The 6,000-nt window shown below is 48.3% G+C and overlaps 2 non-coding genes across 2 annotated transcripts; both read left to right on the plus strand.

The window, feature by feature from the left end:
• The first annotated feature begins 3,143 nt into the window (after positions 1-3,143).
• On the plus strand, positions 3,144-3,216 carry TRNAT-UGU (transfer RNA threonine (anticodon UGU)). Its single transcript has one exon. It is a non-coding gene; the product is annotated as a tRNA-Thr (tRNA).
• Positions 3,217-3,992: 776 nt separating this feature from the next.
• Positions 3,993-4,064, plus strand: TRNAP-UGG (transfer RNA proline (anticodon UGG)). The gene has a single exon. It is a non-coding gene; the product is annotated as a tRNA-Pro (tRNA).
• Positions 4,065-6,000: the final 1,936 nt, after the last annotated feature.

A 6,000-nucleotide genomic window follows, 5' to 3' on the forward strand; every position in this document is an offset into this window, starting at 1 on the left:
TCAATCAATTCCTCTGAATTGGGCCCCGCCACTAAGAGGGCCCTGTGCCCAAGCCGCAGTACTGCATACTGGCAAGAGCCGGTCTGCTGTACTGGGCTGGGCCGGCTTCCCTAGGGGGCAATTGGAAGAGCCTGGGGCTCCCAGCAGGAACTGGAGCCCCTCGCCCTTTAAGTTGCCACCAGAGCCCCACTGCTGGAACCCCGGGATAGGGCTGTTGGGATCTGGGGGCTATTTAAAAAGTCCAGGGCTCCCCTTGATTCTACCACCCTGGCCCTTTAAATAGCCACTTTGGACCCCACTGCTTCCCCAGGGCTCCCGCGGCTATTTAAAGGGCTGGGGCGGTGGAAGCAGGGGAGCCGCGGCCCTTTAAATAGCCCCCAGAGCCCTAGGCTGCTGCTGCTACCCTGGTGGGGGAGAGATGAGGTGGGCTGTACCCACTGTACCCACCCCCTGCCCTGCCTGCACCAGCCCCTGCCTGCAGCCACCCCCTGTCTGCAGCCAGCCCTGCACCCCCTGCCCACAGTCAGCCCCTGTCTCCATCCAGCCCTGCTCCCCCTGTCCTGCCCGCACCAACCCTGCACCCCCTGCCCTGTCTCCAGCCAACCCCTGTGGCACCCCCCTGCCTGAAGCTAGCCAGTCCCGCACTCCTCCGTCTCCAGCCTCGCCAACCCATGCCACACCCCCCTACAGCCCTGACTGAAGCCAGCCAGCCCTCCCCACACCCCCTGTCTCCAGCCAGCCCCACACCCCCTGCCCTGCCTCCAGCCAGCCCCATGTCCACTGGTGCCCTGCAGTTCCCAAGGCAGTAACCCTGCACACCTGCTTCAATGAGGGAGGCAGAGAGCAGCTGGGACTCACACATGTGCACACCCTAGGGTGACCAGACAACAAGTGTGAAAAATTGGAACAGGGGGTGGGGGGTAATAGGATCCTATATAAGAAAAAGACCCAAAAATTGGGACTGTCCCCATAGAATCGGGACATCTGGTCACCCTAGCACACCCCCAGGGAGTGGTGGGGACCCACACATGTGAAACGGAGCTCATTTCTAGTTCAGGCCAATCTTTTTAAAAAAGAACTTTAGGTAGGGTTAACATACACCCGTATTTTCCTGGACATGTCAGGCTTTTTGGTTCTTAAATCACCATCCGGACATATGGTAACCGTATTGGTACAAAAAATAGATACTGTGGCACATCCATTAAATCAGAACTTTTTATAGGGAACTGGTTGCTAAGAAATGAAAGGCTTTTTTTTTATGTGTCTTTTTTTTTAAGTCATCCTTGCCAAGACCTCGCCGAAAATGTTTGAATTGGGCCCCACACTTCCTAAAGCTGGTCCTGACTCTCACACTGCATTGAAGACCACCCCCCAGACAGAACTAATCCACAAAAGGACCAGTGTTGCTCTGGAAACTCCCAAGCAAGACCACATCCCTAAAAGGGTGAGTACCGCTGCCCCGAAAACTGTCCTTCCTAAAAGGACAAGTGCTGCCCTAAAAACTGTAAAGGAAGACATTGACCTCATTCCAGAGATCATGCCTCAAGATCCAGCTGAACAGAGTACTCAGCACTGAGAGGAAAATAGGCAACAGGCTAATCCCACAGCAGTTTTCCAGCCTGAGCTTGTGGAGATTGAGCAGCCAGAGGAGCAGCAGCCTTCGGCGAGGGCTGCCACACCTGGCAAACCACTTGGATGGAGGAGTTGGCGAGGACAGCTTCCTTCAATGAATTTGACCTCCTTGTAGACAGACTCACTAAGCCCTGTCTGTAAAAATCATATCTGGGAGGAAGGGAACTCAGGAGAACACGCTGACTGCTCACAGAGCTCCTGCATGGAGACATAACAACAACCACCACCACAGGAGAAGGAACATCAGTTGCCACTATGACCCAGAAGCAGCATCGAGAAGCTCTACCAGTCAAACTGCCCTAAGGCTATGAGAGAGATCCTAGAGAGGCCCTCATCCTACTGCGCAATCCTGTCTGAGAGACTATTCTCGTACTTCAAGGATGTGTTTGATCATGTAGCTCAGAACGACACATAGCGTCCAGGGTACCTTCATCCTTTACCCCACCTTGACTATGCAGAGGACCTGGAACAAGCCTTTACAGCATAGGAAGTAGAGACTGACCAGACTTACAAAGACCAAAAATACAGCCCCGGGAGAAGATGGCATTTGCTACAACTTCCTGAAAAAATTAGACCCTGGCTGCCTGGTACTAACTGCCATTATCAACAAATATAAACAGTTGCTCTGTATTCCCAGCTCCTGGAAGAAGCTCCCAGCTCCTGGAAAAAATCTATAATGGTGCTTGTCTACAAGAAAGGGGAATGAGACCTACTGTAATGTAAATTGTATATAATACTCAACTTCTGGTTTTTCTGATGTGGTAGAACTCAGACAGAGTTCATTACAATACTCAGAGTATATTGCTTCTCATTATTGCACAATATAGAAATGCAAGTGCATGCCATGCTGGATGCCATTGACTAAACCATGCACATGCAGCAAACATCTAGGTGGAGGCAGTATTGTTGTATGGGTTAGAAAAGGGGAGTGGGAAACAGGGTCCTGGATTTTATTCCTGGGTATCACAATGACGTTATTCATCACCAATTTAATACACCTAATCAGTTTAATACATTCTTTAATCAAAGTTTGGTGAGTGCTTTGGGGAAAAAAGAAAAGTGCCAAGCAATTAATGTGATGACATATGATCTGATGCATTTGTTGTATGCAAATAAAGTGGCAGTAAACACACAACAACACCGTAAACTATTGATTTCCACTTCTGGCAAGAGGTATTTAACTTAGCCAACCTTCGGGGTGCAATACACATTCAGTACAGCAGGTGGTAGCATTACCACACATTTTTTCCAGGGACAGAGCCAGCCGGCCATCAGTGTGTATGGCAAGTCCCTTTTCCTGTTTGTTTGTTAAAGCTGGCTACAGAGGTTGAAGGACTTTCCGAAGGAGGCTTCTTATGCAAATCTAGGTGCATCCTTACATTGCCATCGACTCCTGGTGAATAAAGATACTTTTAATTGGGGACAGAAAACTGAGCCGGATCCTTAGCAAAGCACAAGTCAAAAGATCTTCACCAATCTGGGCAAGACAGAAGACGCATTTTTCAGCAAGAGGCTCCATAGCTCAGGGGTTAGAGCACTGGTCTTGTAAACCAGGGGTCGCGAGTTCAAATCTCGCTGGGGCCTTGCACGTCCGTTTTTCATACCTTCATTTCATTTTAAAAAATAATTGTTTGTTTATTTCAGCAAAAGCTTTTATCTCGCTTTCCAGGAGATCAGTCACATTCCTTGACTTTTTCAAATGTCAACCAGTGTCTTGATGAGCCACCAGTTAAGTGAGGAGACAAACTTTGAAGCAGAGCTTTTCTTCAGGTCACTTTCACCAACAGAAGTTGGTCCAACACGAGGTGTTACTCACCCCCCTTGTCACTCTAATATCCTTGGGGCCAAGCTGCAAATGGTAAATTCTTAGAAAGGCTAGAGATATATAATGTTGGATCATCTAAGCACCTGCAATTATGGATTTTAAAATTTAGTACCTTATAGTCCCTTTTCCTTTGGAAGATTTTTAACTGGAAGCAGTTGCTGCCTTTGTTTACATTACAAAAAGAGTGAGTGGGGAGGTGGGAATCAGTAGGATAAAAATCAGCTGCTCTCTACAGCTGTTATCAGAAATTTAGGAACTGGCAGATCAGATGGATGATACGTTTTTCACTTATGTTGTTGGAAAGAAAGAATGAATTACTGGAGAGGGGAAGAGATTAAAGGGAAAAAATGAATTAAACTCAATTCACTTTCGCTGAAAGATGAGCAAAACTGGACGTTGGAGTGTTGGCAGAAGGAGACGAAAGTGAGTTGAAGCAAGAGAACGGAAGAAAAATGTAAATCCGAAAAAGGAAAATCCGCATGCAATGCACCTCGATGAGTTCTCAAGTACTTCCTCAGCAGCGATAGTTACATGTGGCTCGTTGGTCTAGGGGTATGATTCTCGCTTTGGGTGCGAGAGGTCCCGGGTTCAAATCCCGGACGAGCCCCTTTTCATTTTTTTAAATATTTATTGATACTCTAAAAAACATGCACAGTTTGCTTCTGGACAGTACAAAATATGTCTTGACTTAATTCTACCGCTTATATCTTTTCTCAGGGTGAGCTGTACAAATACACAGGGACAAGGCAGTGAGATCCTCAGCTTGTACTTTTGCAGTGGCTGCTTCGCTCTGGGGTTGGAGACTTGCCACATGGTCTGATGAGTTTTTGCTGAGCCTGGCAGCACTGAGGGATTAGACAACGGAATAGCAGGAAGAAAAACAAAGCAAACGGGGGAAGAGTTAAGGGAGGGAGAACCAAGCTGGTGGGGAAAAAGAGCTCGTGGGGGGGAAGGAATCAAGAAGCGATGTCAAGAGGCTGTGGATAAAACAGTCCCTCTCGGGTAACCGTTCCCCAGGGTGCCATGTACTCCGTAGTGCAGGGCTCCCTGCAAGTCACCCAAGGGGCTCTTAGCACCCCAAAGGGGGCTTTGAGAAGCTAGAAGTGGCATAACAGCAGGGCATAGAACTGGGGGGGGGCAGCCTGCCAGGGTGGGGACCAGCTGGGATTTCCTGCAGGGAGCCCTGTAAGGGGAATTCGAGGCGGTGGGAAGTGTTTTCAGGGCTCCTGGCAAAGAGCGCGGCATGGGGGGGGGATGTTTAAAGAGGGGCGCGGTAAGCAGCAGGGTTATTTTTGGGAAAGGGGCTGGGCTGCTTGGTACGGGAAGGAGGGAGGCATTTGGGTCGCTTGAATGGAGACCTGCAGAGCATAATTACGTGGATGCTTTGCTGCAGGACATTGTTGTTTTGGGGGGGAGGGGGAAGCAAGGCTGATTATTTCTGCTACAGCTAGAGAAACCCGGGCAAAGCGTAGCAGAGAGCTGGGGCTGGGCTGGGCGGGGGAGGGGAGGGGAGGGGAGGAGAGGCGAGTTGAGTAGTTCCCAGCTGCGCACGCGCGGATGGAGAAACAACATTCACAGTCGCGTTGTTACATACACAGCAATACAGCTGCGCCCGCACATACAGACAAGAACGCATCAACACTCCCACCCACCAGCACTGTTGCATACGGAAACGTGGGCAAATCATTCTCCTGTGCAAATAGCTCATAGAGGTGCCCGCACACAAATCACACTGTGGTTTACAGTAAACAAAAAAAAACCCCTCACGTTAACATAGTCACACGCTAATCATATACGGGCTGTGCAGGCAAAGCCATTCGCTGCAAAACTGCAGGATAAATGCACCACAGAGTTTTCACCCTATAAATTCTGCCTACAAATTGCCAGGATGTAGCTCAGTGCAATGGAATTATGTAGCACCTAAAGAAAGGACACTCACAGTAAAACACATTTAAGCGCAAGTACACATTAACCACACAATACTAAACACACACACACACACACTAATCACGTTATTGTGCGTGCACACAGGGAGGTATTCGACACACAGACTATTAGTCTGACTAGCACAATGAGATCCTCATCTCGGTCAGTCCCCAGACATTATCCTAGTAGAGGATAATAGTGATAATGAAACTGTCATATTCATCAACATACAAGCAAATACAAAAATCGCACGGGGAGGTGTGCACACACATCCATCAGAGACATAGACGTCACAATCATTCATAAGGGCACAGGAAGGTATAAACCACAGATCAAGAAACAGAACCAAGCCCAGACACTTTTTTCAAAAAGCAAAATCATACACAGGCACATAAAGACCATAAACATACACATGTATGCATACGTTTAAAATGATTACAGGTACGCAGACAGAAGCAATGTCATACATAAGCATACACAAAGCTTCACGTATGTATGTGTGTGCACATTCACAAACAAGTATCAGAGGGGTAGCCGTGTTAGTCTGGATCTGTGAAAGCAGCAGAGAATCCTGTGGCACCTTATAGACTAACAGAGGTTTTGGAGCGTGAGCTTTC

The sequence above is a fragment of the Chelonoidis abingdonii genome, chromosome 13 (assembly GCF_003597395.2).
Source record: "Chelonoidis abingdonii isolate Lonesome George chromosome 13, CheloAbing_2.0, whole genome shotgun sequence".
NCBI lineage: Eukaryota > Metazoa > Chordata > Testudines > Testudinidae > Chelonoidis > Chelonoidis abingdonii.